Source organism: Tenrec ecaudatus, chromosome 3, assembly GCF_050624435.1.
Source record: "Tenrec ecaudatus isolate mTenEca1 chromosome 3, mTenEca1.hap1, whole genome shotgun sequence".
NCBI classification, from domain to species: domain Eukaryota; kingdom Metazoa; phylum Chordata; class Mammalia; order Afrosoricida; family Tenrecidae; genus Tenrec; species Tenrec ecaudatus.
In genome coordinates this window covers 166,927,912-166,942,401 of record NC_134532.1, presented here as the reverse complement: position 1 = coordinate 166,942,401, position 14,490 = coordinate 166,927,912, and the positions used below count along the sequence as shown (strand labels likewise).

At 47.1% G+C, this 14,490-nt stretch overlaps 1 pseudogene; it reads right to left on the bottom strand.

Annotated features, from left to right (window-relative positions):
- Window positions 1-1,020: 1,020 nt before the first annotated feature.
- Window positions 1,021-3,268, bottom strand: LOC142442447 (proton-coupled zinc antiporter SLC30A2 pseudogene; annotated as a pseudogene).
- Between the last annotated feature and the right edge of the window lie 11,222 nt (window positions 3,269-14,490).

The window sequence follows — 14,490 nt, the reverse complement described above, 5'->3', positions numbered from 1 at the left end:
CCCTCATGAGCCTTTAATAATTTATAAATTATTATTTTGCCATATCTTATACTGTCTGATGTCTCCCTTCACCCACTTTTCTGTTGTCCATCCCCCAGGGAGGAGGTTATACGAAGATTCCTGTAATCGGTTCCCCTTTTCCACCTCACACTCCCTCTACCCTCCCGGTATCGCCACTCTCACCACTGGTACTGAAGGGATCATTCGTTCTGGATTCCCTGTTTCCAATTCCTATCCGTACCAGTGTGCATCCTCTGATCTAGCCAGCTTTGTAAGGTAGAAATGGGATCATGATAGTGGGGGCGGGAAGGAAGTATTTAGGAATTAGAGGAAAGTTGTATGTTTCATCGTTGCTACTCTGCACCCTGACTGGCTTGTCTCCTCCCCTTGACCCTTCTGTAAGGGGATGTCCAGTTGCCTACAGATGGGCTTTGGGTCCCCATTCTCCATTCCCCCTCATTCACAATGATATTTTTAAAATCATTTTATTGGGGCTCATACAACTCTTATCACAATCCATATGTAAAACACACTTATACATTCGTTGCCCTCATCATTCTCAAAATTCACCTTTCACTTGGGTTCCTGGAATCAGCTCCTCCTTTTCCTTTTTCCCTTTTCCTCCCTCCCCGCTCCCCACTCCCAATGATATGATTTTTTTTGTTCTTTAATTCCTGATACCTCATCCCTTCGACACCTGGTGATCACACAGGCTGGTGTGCATCTTCCATGTGGGCTTTGTTGCTTCTGAGCTAGAAGGCCGCTTGTTTATCTTCAAGCCTTTAAGACCCCAGATGCTATATCTTTTGATAGCTGGGCATCGTTAGCTTTCTTCACCACATTTGCGTATGCACCCACTTGTCTTCAGTGATCATACTCTCAACCATATTGTATGGGCAGCAGGAGGGGGCTCTGTGCCAGAAGCTCTTTTCAGATCCATAAGGCAGGGACAGAGGCAGGCCAGTCTCCCTCCTTCCACACCCCTGCCTGGCCTGCCTGCTGGGAGGGGTAAGATGAGGCCTAGATTTGGGAGCTAGAGGAGGAGGGTCCCCCTGTAGGTGTACCTGATTCCCCACCCCCACCATCTGTAGTCAGATGGGGAAGGCAAAGAATGAGCCCTACTCCAGGATGTGGAGCAGGCACAAGGAAAGGGCCTGGAGTACACAGCAGCCTGGCTAGCAGAGCCTGGCTGGTCTGGGGGACACTAGGCCTGCCACACCTATGTCCTGTCCGTGGTCCAGCTGGTGGCTGGCCAAAGTCAATCAGCGGGTGATCCTTCATGTCCTCCGAGTAGTCCTCAATCTGGATAGTAATCCTGTGGAAGTGGAACCTCCCCTGCAGCTGGGAGCTGGCCAACTTCAGTACGGCCTGGGTGTCAGCATTCTGAGCATTGGCCATGTGGACAGACAGCACCGGCTAGGACACAGTCAGCACCGATGTGCAGGCTGTGAAAGTATTCCACCCCTCCACGGCCAGCAGCAGGTCCCGTACAGCCATGAAGTCCACACCCTTGGGAGTCCCTTCCATCAGCACCAGGAGGACATCTCTCAGAATGGTCAAGGTCCTGCCCAGGACCAGGATGGAGAAGATAAAAGTGCAGCAGGATCGTACTTGTCCTTGGGCTTGAAGCATATAATGTAGGCTGCCACCAGGTCGTCCGCACTCTGCAGAAGGTCCCCAATCCTGTGGATAAAGGCAGCTCAGACATTGGGGTTCTGATCCCCACTGGCATCGTGACTGTGTCCGTGGCCAGGACCGTGGCTGGGCCCATGGCCAGACTGATGAAGGGTCAGCCCGATGACGATGTTCACGGCCACAGCACAGCCTGAGGTGATCAGCATGACTCCTCCCTTGATCTCATAGTCCCCAGAGATTAACCGCTCCACCACCACCCACACCCCAGTCACAACCCAGATGGACAGCGCAGACAGCCAAGCTCCCAGTCTCACAACTCACTGCCTGCTGAAGTTCATGGTCTCGGTCGCTGGCCGGGAGACCATCCAGAGGGAGAAGAGGATGATGAGCATCTGGCAAAGTCTGTGAGCAGGTGGGCTGCATCGGTCATGGTCATCAGGCTGTGCCAGGTACCCACCAGTGACTTTCCCGATCATAAATGCCAGGCAGATGGTGGAGGCTACAGACAGCTGACCCGGCCCAATCCTTCTTGGGGTCCCAGTAGCTACAAGGATCCCTCTGGGACATGGCAGTAATGGTTGCTCTCAGCTGCCAGCTCAGTGGTCTGTGGGTTAGGGCTAGTCCGGGGGACAGGGACCCAGCCTGCCCCTTCCTGCCATACAGATCCACTGGATGACCCAGCCTGGCGTGTGAATCCCTCACTGCAAAGCGCCTCGCCCACCCCTGCTCCAGAGCCTCACTCTTGCTCTCCCTCTCCCATCTACACACTTTGAATGCATTCATTAAAGCCAATGACCCTGCGGCGTCTTGATGAGCATTGTCCCCATTTCAAAGACAGAGGAATGGAGGCACAGAGAGGTTAAGGACCATGTCCAAGGTTGCATGCGTAGTAAGTCGCAGAACTCTGACCTTGAGCACTGTGCCTACAGAGTCTGTACTCAGCCAGCATGCTTTCCTTCCTCTCCGAGGAAGAGGTCCAGCTGGTAGTTGTGTTAAAAGTCAATGTCTCTTAACAAATCAAATAAATATCTAGACAGATAGTTAGATGATGCTTGATTGTCTGCTGTGATATATATATGATATATACATATAGAGAGAGACAGAGGGTTCTAAGTTGTCCACAAACATTGTAAGATACACTGTCTAGAAATTTATAAAAATAAATAAGAAGGTTTTTTAAAATTGGCTACAGTTGACTCTCCCCACCCTCTACTCCACCCTCATTTTATTTACTTAAATTTTTTTTTATTTTAAATTATTTTCATTGTGATTTGGTTGAAAGTTTATAGTAGAAGTTAGTTTTCCATTCAACAATGTGCATCTAATTAAGGGGGTTGTTTAAATGGTTGAATTGTGTGTGTGTGTGTGTGTGTATGTGAAACTTCATCTTTTTATTCACAAATACATGTTTCTATGAATCAATACCAAAGACAATCCTTTATAACTGAGGCGGTGCGTTTAGGGTAAATTGGGATTTACAGCTTCCTTTAAGAACTTGAGCAAAGCCAAATGTTAGAATGTAAAACGCCTTTGGCTTGACAAGGGACAAGGCTGTTAACACCAAAGCTGCTTGTCCTGGAAGAGCAGCCGGTTACGTCTCTTGAACATGGAGAATGAACGAGCTTGTGTCCATGTTCACAGTGGCCCCGCCATCCTGGACTTCAAATTCTGCCTCTGCTTCTGGCAACCTTTCAGGTTGAGCTGGGGCTGCCATCTCTGAAGGTTGTATTCTCTAGCGATCGGTTGTCAGAAGCTCATGGCGAGGTGCTCCGGGCTTCAGTGCTCCATGGCGGGTCTGTAATCCGGCTCCCTAGTTTCCGCGTGCTCCACCGAGGCGCACAGGAACCGGGTCGGGGCCTTCGGGGCCGTAAGCTGCGTCTAGCGAGGATCCTCCATTGCGATGGCAAAGAGCTAAATGGTTGAATTTAAAGTCAATGATATGAAAAGTAAACCCCCACCTGAGTTTACAATTAAAGACTGCTATTAAAAAAACCTGTATACTTTTTGTTATTTGACACAGATTGACTCCCCACAATAGAACAATACTCTTCCCACTTCCTGTGGCTAGCATTCCCTTTGTTCCCTTGTCCCATCACTTCCTGCCTTCTGAGCCTTGTCCCTAAGGATCCCCGTGGCCTAGTAGTGATGCACTGGGCTCTGATCCAGCAGCGATTCGAGGGCAGTGAGTGTTCTGATTTGGAGGGTTGTCCCTAAACCAGCGGTTCTCAACCTGTGGGTCGCGACCCCCTTGGGGATCAAACAACCCTTTCCCAGGGGTCACCCAATTCATAAGAGTAGCAAGATGACAGTGATGAAGTAGCAATGACAATAAGTTTATGGTGGAGGGGTCACCACCACATGAGGACCTGTATGAAAGGGTCGCAGCATGAGGAAGGTTGAGACCCACTGCCCTCAACAAATGTTCCTTTCTTCTCTGTGGCTGACTGTGCTCAGGAGGCCTCTTGTTCCTGGCATCACTGTTCACTGTATAGGCCTATCTATCATTTGGCTTAAAATTGAAGGCATGGGAGTGAGTTTAGCTCCCACCCTGCAGGGCCATGGTCTCCAGGGTCCTACCAGTCTCCATCACTTTTGGGACAGTGCTGGTCTTTTTCGTAATGATGACTTTTCTTCTACCTTTTCCTTCCACTCTATGCAGGGCCTTCAATTGCGATCCTTGTCAGAGCAGTCAGCTGTAAGAGCTGGGCACCATCTGATCTCAGGGTCAAGGAGGATGGGGAATCACACGCTCCATTAGCCCTGTAGGCTAATTGGTTTTTTGCAGCCTTGGTGTCCTTCATTAGGTTGGATGGATGGCATTGTCTTTGTGGACTATGTTATCAAATGACCTTGGTCTTCTTGAGACTGTGATCCTGAGCCCCCTAAGCCCCAAGAGTGGTTATGGCTAAGAAGCTTTCATAACTTTACTTACTTTATGCTGTATTATATCTGTGGATAGATTTATAGTACCTTTACACACGAGGGGGCTTTAAACGTTTATAGGAAAATTCCATTTTCTTTTCATTGCATTTTCTTACAATTTTAGAATGTCCCTCATATATAGAAATATCCTATGAAACCTTCGTATCCATGTGGGTCGAGTCCTTGGTCAGCTTGAATGTCTATCTATGCACCCGGTCCTATATTGTTATTACTGCTATTGCGGAATTGGATTACAATCGAACCTTGCAGTGGGGCAGGGGCAAGGAAAGGCAAGAGAAGTAATTTTTGGCTCTCCTATTTGAACCTTATTGTTGGAGGTTCCTTTGTTCCTGGGCTGAATCTAAGATAAGGAACGTGTCCTTTCCACTGCTGTGATTTAAACGTGACATTGCAGAAGTCTGAAAGTTAAAAAGGGGACTTTAATTCTACATTGACATACTTGAATGAGAACACTAAATGTCAGAGATTTCATTTTGAACTTGTGGCAGTCATGATTTTAAATCTGATTTGGGGAAACACTTCCATATTAGGAGACTTAGTTTACTTCTATTCAAAATCTCTTGGCTCCCTCGGTTTCCCAGCCCCTTTTACCTCTTTTCCACAGAGTGTCTCAAACTGTAATGTGCATGGGGTTCCTTGTCAAAAAGCAATTTCTGATTCAGTGGGTCTGGTGGAGCCTCACATCCTGTGTTTTAAAAAGTTCCCAGGTAAAGACATCCCTGACTGACCATGGGCTACACTGTGTCCCAAGGCTCTAAGGGCAGTTGCTGGGTCAGTGCTGGCATGTGGGCCTTCCATGCTGGGAGACTGAGTTCAATTCTGAGCCAACATACCCCAAGGGCAGCTACCACTGGACAGTGGAGGCTTGCCCATTGCTCCGATGCAGAATACACTTCAGCAAGGCTTCCAGACTAAGACTGCCGAGGACTACAAAGTTCTTCAAGTTCAAGGCGACCAAGTCTCAAGCATAGAAACTAAATGGGTTAGTCAAAGATTTATTTTCATAAGAGGACAGGCAACAATGAGAAGGCAGTGAAGAGAAAAGCAACCTACCAAGAAAGCTGCTGCAGAAACTGGCTGAACCTCAAGACAAGGGAAGTCTTGTTTGTTTTTGGAGTGGCATTGTCACTTGCCAAATTACAATTTTCTAAAAGATGGCTCGTTTAGAAAGAGAGAGTGAGCATGTATCCCAGATTTGGTTAACTTATGAGTCAGAGAACCAGCAGATTATCTAGCCTATTCTTTTTATTATTATCATTATTAATCATTTTATTAGGAGCTCATACAACTCTTATCACAATCCATACATACATCAATTGTGTAAAGCACACTTATACATTCATTGCCCTCATCATTCTCAAAACATTTGCTCTCCACTTAAGTCCCTGGCATCAGCTCCTCATTTTTCCCCCTCCCTCCCTACTCCCCTTCCCTCATGAACCCTTGATAATTTATAAATTATTATTTTGTCATATCTTGCACTGTCCGACATCTCCCTTCACCCACTTTTCTGTTGTCCCCCAGGGAGGAGGTCACATGTAGATCCTTGTAATCAGTTCCCCCTTTCCACTCACCCTCCCATTATCACCACTCTCACTACTGGTCCTGAAGGGATCATCCACCCTGGATTCCCTGTGTTTCCAGTTCCTATCTGTACCAGTGTACATCCTCTGGTCTAGCCGGATATTTTAAGGTACAATTGGGATCATGACAGTGGGGGTTGGGGGAGGAAGCATTTAGGAACTAGAGGACAGTTGTATGTTTCCTCGTTGCTACATTGCATCATCTAGGCTATTCAAAGAGCCTCTGAAGAACAGAGATTCATAAACTCTCCCAGGAAAGACATGCCAAGGCAGGTGTTCCAGCTTTGAGACAACGCTAGAATTGTCCTATAAGACAATGAATGTTTACTTGCCCGGGGCATCTTATCTACTGGAGAGAAGGCCATTGCATCTCTGTCAGACAAAAATGTACACATCGCCACATAACTTTATTAGTGCTAGGGGCCCTGGTAGCATAGGAGTTACATATTGGGTTGCTTACTGCAAGGTCAGCAGTTCAAAACCACCAGCCACTACTCAGAAGAAAGACGAGGCTTTCTACTCCTGTAAAGAGTTACAGTCTCAGAAACCCACAGAGGAAGAAGTTCTACTCTGTTCTGTCAGGTCACCATGAATTTGATTTGACTTGATGGCAGTGAATTTTTTTGGAGGCCCTAATCAATAGCAAATCGCATGGCAAAAATAAATTAAAGATGCATTTCCTAGATAATGAAATAATCCTACAGTGGTCCAGTGAAGACAGCACCCAAATATGACTTGAAAAGATACAGACACCTTTTCCCCTTATTTCCATATCTGGGACAAATTTTTCATCAAGTGTCCAAATCTTTACTTACTTTTTCTTGAATGTCCAGGAAAGAATAAACAGAACTGGGATTCAGTCTCTGAAACACACCATCCTTCCTCCATCCTACACTCTATACTGACATGTTACATACATCCTTCCTCCAAACTATCCTGACATGCATAGAATATATTTTATTTGGGAGGGCTGATAGATAGTCAAATTCTAGGATTGGAAATGAAATATCCATACCCAGGACCAAGTGCTCTTAGATTTTGGAAGTTTGACCCTGGCCTCTAGATTTCGTCAACGTTTACCCCGTGGATCTTGCTGCTCGCTGCTGCAGAGTGCTATGCCACCAGGCCTCCACAATCTCACTTAGCACCAAACAAACAAAAACTCACTGCCATCAAGTTGATGCTGACGCATAGCAACCCTAGACGCGTAGGTCCAGGTAGAACTGGCCCGGTGAGTTTCTGATACTGTAACTTTTTAAAAAAAAATAAACACTTTTATAGGTACTTCATCCATATGCCATACAACTCAATAATATCAAGAAGAGCCGTACCATCATTACCACAATCAATTTCGGGTTTATTCTCCACCCTGGTTCCCTACAATTATTGTTTAGCATCTCTTCCCAATGTGAGCGTGTTCTCCAGACCCACCGACAGAACCATCAGTGCCTCCTCTGAAAGGTGATGCTCCCCTGAGGCTGTAGCTCAACCTCAGAAGAAAGTCTCATCTTTCTCCCAAGAAACAGCGGGTGGTTTCCAACTGCTGACCTTGCAGTTAGTAGCCAGTGCATAACCACTAGGCCACCATGGCTCCCATGACAAACTAAACAGGCAAAGATGTAGGCGTTGTCCTATGGGGGGGCTATAAAGGTGGCAGGTCTACAAGGGTGGTGGGAGCAAGTGGCGACGCCAGAAGAAATCGCAGAGCAATGTAAATTGGAAGGAGCCTTGGTGATACAGTGGGTTACACATTAGGCTGCTTGTGAACCACAAGGTCAGCATTTCCAAACCACCAGCCTGCCTGAGGGAGAAAGATGAGGCTTTCTATTCAGGTAAAAAGTCAATTTACCACTTCAGAAACCTACGAGAGCAATTCAATGTTGTCCTATAGCGTCACTCAGAACCTACTCGAATGCGGGAGTGTTTTGAGTTTTAACATTCAAAGTTTAAAAAGGACTTGGCCAAGAAGAAAGAGACGCACACACACACAAAAAAAAAAGACGAAGAAGAAAGAAAGGAAGAGACACAAGACCCTTGTAAGGAGAGGACACAGGGATTCTAAGACTGAATTTGTTAAAAGCAAATTCAAGGTGGCTAGAACAAAACCTCTGAGGTGGACATGATAAGATAAGGCTATGACCTTCCAAGATAGACCTTGGATCACAAGCTAAGAACTTCTGAATTTATCACAAAGCCAAAGAACCAGTCATTCAACAGTCAGCGTTATCAGCAGTATTGAGTGGAAGCACTGCTGGCCCTGCGCCCTGTGGCCATGAACAAACCTGGACAAGTTCTGCTCTCACTGGGCAAGGCTGGGCTGGATAGGAGCAGACGCAAGAGCAGGAAGGATCTTTGACTTGTCCTCTGAGGTGAAAGGTCTTTAGCAGGGAAAGGACTTAAACTTGATGCATTTTATAGGACTCGCTGGCAACAGCTCCTACAGGTCCCTAAGGCCTGATCCTATGGGATGGACATGAGTTGGGGCCAACTCTTCAGGCAACAACAAACAGCCACAAAGAGAGAAGAGTCCTAGGAAAATTCTGAGGTGTCCCATCACTTCCTGCACACTGGATTTCACCAAGCACTTGTCTCAAAGTGTGTTTAGGACCCTCCTGTCTCTCCAGGGAAAGACGCTCTGCAGAAGTTGCAAGGAGTGCCATTTGCCTCCTAAAAATAGGAAAAGCTGTAGGTAGAAAATATTCCCCATAAACTCACACACAAATAACATCATACACATCGTCCGTGATTGCATTCCAACGCAGAGGACAATGGTCAATCCGCAAACATGGACTTTAAGGGGGAAAGAAGCTTTGACAAATCTCTAAAATACAATAGCAGAGATTTTCCTCTTTGATTGTGACTGTAGCCCCTGATCTAAAACAGCACCTGGCATGAATCAATGGATGCGTGTAAACACGAAATAAATGATGTTTTATAGTTACCATGGAAAGGAACAGCTTCATTCCATTTACAGACTGAACAAACTGAACTTGGGATAAAAAATCCAAACCAAATCCACTTCTATCAAGTCAATTCCAAAGCATATTCAATTTCTATAGGACAGAATACAACTGCTCCTTAGGGTTGACCAGGCTGTAAATCTATACAGCAGCAGACAACCTCACCTTTCTCCAGAGGAGCAGCTGGTGATTCTGAGCTGCTGACCTTGCAATTGGCAGCCCAACATATCACCCGCTCCACTACCCGCTCCACTACACTATCACCCGCTCCACTACCAGATCTTCCTAGGATTAATAGCAAAGCAACGATCCCTCCAGGACCAGGGGTGTGAGTGGCGATACTGGGAGGGTAGAGGGTGAGTGGGTTGGAAAGAGAGAACAAGGATCCACATGTGACCTCCTCCCTAGGGGACGGACAACAGAAAAGGGGGTGAAGGGAGACGTCAGACAGGGCAAGCTATGACAAAATAATAATTTGTGAATTATCAAGGGCTCATGAGGGAGGGGGGAGCAGGGAGGGAGGGGGAAAGAGGACCTAATGCAAAGGGCTTAAGTGGAGAGCAAATGCTTTGAGAATGATGAGGGCAAAGAATGTACAGATGTGCTTTACACAATTGATGTGTGTATGGATTGTGATAAGAGTTGTATGAGTTCCTAATAAAATGTTTAAAAAAGAGAGAGAGAAAAAAATTACAGCAACAAAAAGGTTCAGATTTAAGATTAAAAAAATGCACCTCAGCGTCATCCATATCTTGATCCATAGCGGCCTTCGAGGACAGGGCAGAGTCGCCGCTGGATTTCTGAGAATGTAAATCTCCAGTAGCAGTGAAAACCCTCATCTTTCTCTTGCAGAGCAGCTGGTGGTTTTGAACTGCTGACCTTGTGGTTAGCAGACCATGGCGTAAACCACTATGACAACAGGGTGATTTACATAAATTGCCGGGAACTGCTAATTAGTTAAGGAGCCCTGGTGACACAAAGCACTAGGTTGCTAATGTTGAGTCAAGGCTGATACATAATGACCCCCTGGGGCAGAGCAGACTTGTGGCCCTCAGAGCATCTGGTGGGTTTGAACTGTTTACCCTTCGGTTGACAGTGGAGTGTTTAACCGTCGTACCACCAAGTCTCTCTCCTGAGAACCTCTTGGAGCTGCTAGCTCTATTCTGTCACAGGAGGCCACTGTGAGTAAGGAAGCAACAAGGGCGCTCACCAGTTGGACCGGCAAGGAGCTGGCGACCGCCTGCTTCAGCGTCCCTGCTTATTTTGTCTGTACGCCAGAAACTGCAAGTAAAAGGCTCAGAATGACAGCGTGCTCCTTTTCCATCCTACACGACGGTTCTTGTCCTTGTGTTGTGGTTCTTAGGAGTCACCCAGTCAGTTCCGACTCGCCGTGACCCAAAGTACGACAGAATGAACTATTGCCTGGCCAGGGCCTGTGTCATCCTCACAAGTTGTTGCAGCTACTGTCCGTCCATTTCACTGGGCCTTATCTTCTCTTTTCTGCTGACCTACTTCGTCATTTCCAAGCCATGCTTAAGGTTTTCAGCGGCTTCTCCTCCAAAGGGGGGAGCTGAGTCCTGTTTCAGTATCTGCTCTTAGTCTGGGAGCTCCGCTGAAACCTACTCCCTTGAGTGACCCCGCTGGCCTTTTAAATACCTGGGACGTAGCTTCCACCATCACAGCCACACACACGCCACCACAGTGCGACAAGCAGACAAACGAGTGGTGAGCATTGAATGAAGAGACAGAAGAAGCGTCGATGCATTTGAATTGCGGTGCTGGGAAGTATATGGAAAGTACCAGGGGCTGCTGAGAGGACACACTGGTCTGTCTTGGGAGAAGTGTGACCAGTGTGCGCCTCAGAGGCCAGCATGGCGAGACTCCATCTCACTTGCTTTGGACAGAATGTCAGGAGAAACAGTCCATGGAGAAGGATGGGGCGGGGGCGGGGGAGGGGGGAGAGAAAGTCCTTTGCCAAGATGGATTGACTCCGCGATTGCAACAATGACCTTGGCCTGTTAATAGTGGCGAGGCTGCCTGAGGACCAGGCAGCGTTTCTTGTTCTTTGTAAGGGCTTGCCATGGGTTGGAAACCATTCAGTGGCACGTCGTAACCGCCAACCCCTTTACCAAGGACTGTTCCCCCATAACATGTCAAAAATGGAGGAGGCAAAGGCTTGCCATCCTGGCAGTCCAGCTGTCCTGCTTCCACAGCAGACGTGCTCGTGATCTCCCGGCAGTGTCCTTCACCAGTGCTGTCGCTCGCCTGGATACAGCCTTCGCCTGGATACAGCCTTCGCCTGAATACAGCCTTCGCGCCTGGATACAGCCTTCGCGCCTGGATACAGCCTCTGTAGCCCTTCTCACTCACGGTCTTTCCCGTCCTCGGAGGGGTGGCAAAGGCTATGGCTTGAGCCACGCACACCTGAGTCGTCAAAGGAACGGCTTTGCTCTTTCACACTTGAACGAGGCCTTTTTGGTTTGCTTTGCTGGGTTTTGAAAGGTCTTGTGTGTTTTGGCCCAACATAATCTTTGTTTGCTCTTCTAAGTGTGATAGATAGCTGCTACCACCTAAGAACAACCTGATGGCATTGAACAGCAAGAAAAGAAACCTCAGCAAATGTCAATCTGGTGACCGAGCAGGCTGGCTGGCAACCTCCAGGTCAGCTCTTGAAACCCACTAGTCATGGCGTGGGGGAAAATAGAAGATTCTCTTCTCTGGTAAAGATTTAAAGTTTCAGAAAACCAAACAGATAGTTCTACTCTGGCGGCTTGACTTGATGGCAGTGAGTCTGAATTCTAAGGTCAGCAATTCAAGCCACAAGCCTCTCTTCAGGGCACAGATGAGGCTGTCCACGCTGTCGCAAAGATTTATAAACACTCAGAACCATAGATAGGGTTTAGGAATCAAATGAACTCAGTGGCAGTGGGTTTGGTTTGGGGTTTTATTATAACCTAAGCTAAGGGCCCCTGGTGTCATTTTAAGTTACAGGTTGTGCTGCTAACCGTACAGTCAGCAGTTTGAAACCATCAGTCACTCCATGGGAGAAAGATGAGGCTTTCCACTCTCAGAATGATTTACAGGACTGCCCTCAGGGGCTTTGGATCACGGTGTGCTGGATCATTTTGTGCTGGGTCACTTTGTGCTGGATCACAGTGTGCCGGATCACAGTGTGCCGGATCACAGTGTACTGGATCACAGTGTGCCGGATCACTTTGTGCCGGGTCACTTTGTGCTGGATCACAGTGTGCTGGAATCAACTTTGGATCACAGTGTGCCGGAATCAACTGGATGGCAATGAATTTGAGTTTTGAGTTGGAGGCATTCATGATCCAAGCAACAAAAATTGACGTGTACAATTTAGTTACAGTTCTATAGGTTCGTTAGGCCGGGCTGATTAGAGAAATAGATCCTGTGACACTTATCTATGTGTAAGGAAGAGCTTTATATCAAGAAGCTTTATATATCAGGAAAACATCGCAGCCCAGTCCAACTCAAGTCCATAAGTCTGATACCAGTCCATCAGTCCCTCTTCAGACTCATGCAGCCACGTGCAGTGATGCAGAATGGAGGAAGATCCCAAGCCGGTGGATCCAATGGTGGTGGCCACCTCACAGGGCTCGCATCAACCAAGGTAAGCCATCAGGATGGTGAAGGCAGAGAGAGGGGGAGGTCCCCAATACTCTCCTTAAGAGAAGACCATGCCCACAAGGAGTCACCATCAGGCTGTGACCTGATTGACAGGCTAACCTCTACTCCTGCACTTTTATATGTCTTCAAGTCGACATGAACTCATGTAACTACCACTGTTGGGTGATCCGTCATTAAATAACCAAGGGCACTTAAGCAGATTCCGGATCACAGCATGGGAGTCAGAGTGTAATTATGCCCAATGAGTGGTTTTCCGGAAGACGACCAGCCCTTTCCTTTAAGGCGTCCCTGGGTGGATTCAACTTCCATGCTTTTGCTTAGCAGCCAAGCATGTGAGTCATCTGCACCACATACGACTCCAATCATTCGACAACCACATAACCACCTAAGAAAAAGGGTGCTTCAGGCAGCTAAACCAAAGTATTGGGGACCAAGCAAGCATATGCAGTTTTACTGATAGGACTGATCTAATCCTGGTGAACGGATGATTCTGGCAGTGAGAGAGCAAGGTGCTCAAGCAGTGTGTTGACCTTGGGGTGGAAGTGGGGTAAGGCTTTGAGGCCCAGAAGAACCCTCCAAGTTGATGGACGTCGGTCGAAGGAACCTAAGGCTGGTGCCATAAAGCTGGGAAAAGAAGGACAGATGGCAGGCAGGCTGAGGTCAGGTCAGGCAACTTCCAGGACTTATTCCAAAAAAAACCAAGCCCCTCAAATCGATTCCAACTCCACTTTGGACCCCCTCAAACTCACTGCCATTGATTTGTTTCTGACTCACAGTGACCCTATAGGACAGGGGAGAACTGCCCTATGGATTTCTGAGAGTGGACCTCTTTTTCTTTTTGCTGTTGAGCTCTTTATTTATTTATTTTAACATTTTATTAGGGACTCATACAACTCTTATCACAATCCATACATATACATACATCAATTGTATAAAGCACATCTGTACATTCTTTACCCTAATCATTTTCAAAGCATTTGCTCTCCACTTAAGCCCTTTGCATCAAGTCCTCTTTTCCCCCTCCCTCCTCGCTCCCCCCTCCCTCATGAACCCTTGATAATTTATAAATTATTATTTTGCCATATCTTGCCGAGACTGGAACTCTTTACAGAGGCAGAAGGTCTCATCTTTCTCCTGCAGAGAAACTGGTGGTTTTGAACTGCTGGCCTGCAATTAGTAGTCCAACACATAACTCACTATGTTAACAGGGCTCCTAGAATCCGTATGGTAATCCCACATGGGGTTTCTGAGGTGGTAAATCTTTCTAGGAGCAGAGCACCTCATTTTTCTCTCATGGAGCACTAGGTGGATTCGAACCACCAACCTGTGGTGAGCTTACCAAAATTTAGCTTAGAGGGCTAACCAGGGCTTCTCAGGCATTACTAGGCAGCTTCCAAACAGGATGACACAAAAAACTAAAACAGTTGCTTTTGAGTTGATTCTGCAACACAGCCAGCCCAGGATTACTCGTGTGAAAGAATAGAACTGTGCCCCAGCTCAGGACTGTGACTCCTCGGAAGTAGACAACCAGGTCTTTCTTCTGAAGTGCTCCTGGGTGGGTTTGTACCGACCTTTAGATTTGTAGTCAAGCATTTAAATGTCTGTGCCACCGAGACACTCCTTAGTTTGAACATTAACCCCCCCCCACACACACACACACACACACACTGTGAAAGCTCTCACTGAAACTCACTGCCATGGAGTCATTGCTAACTCAC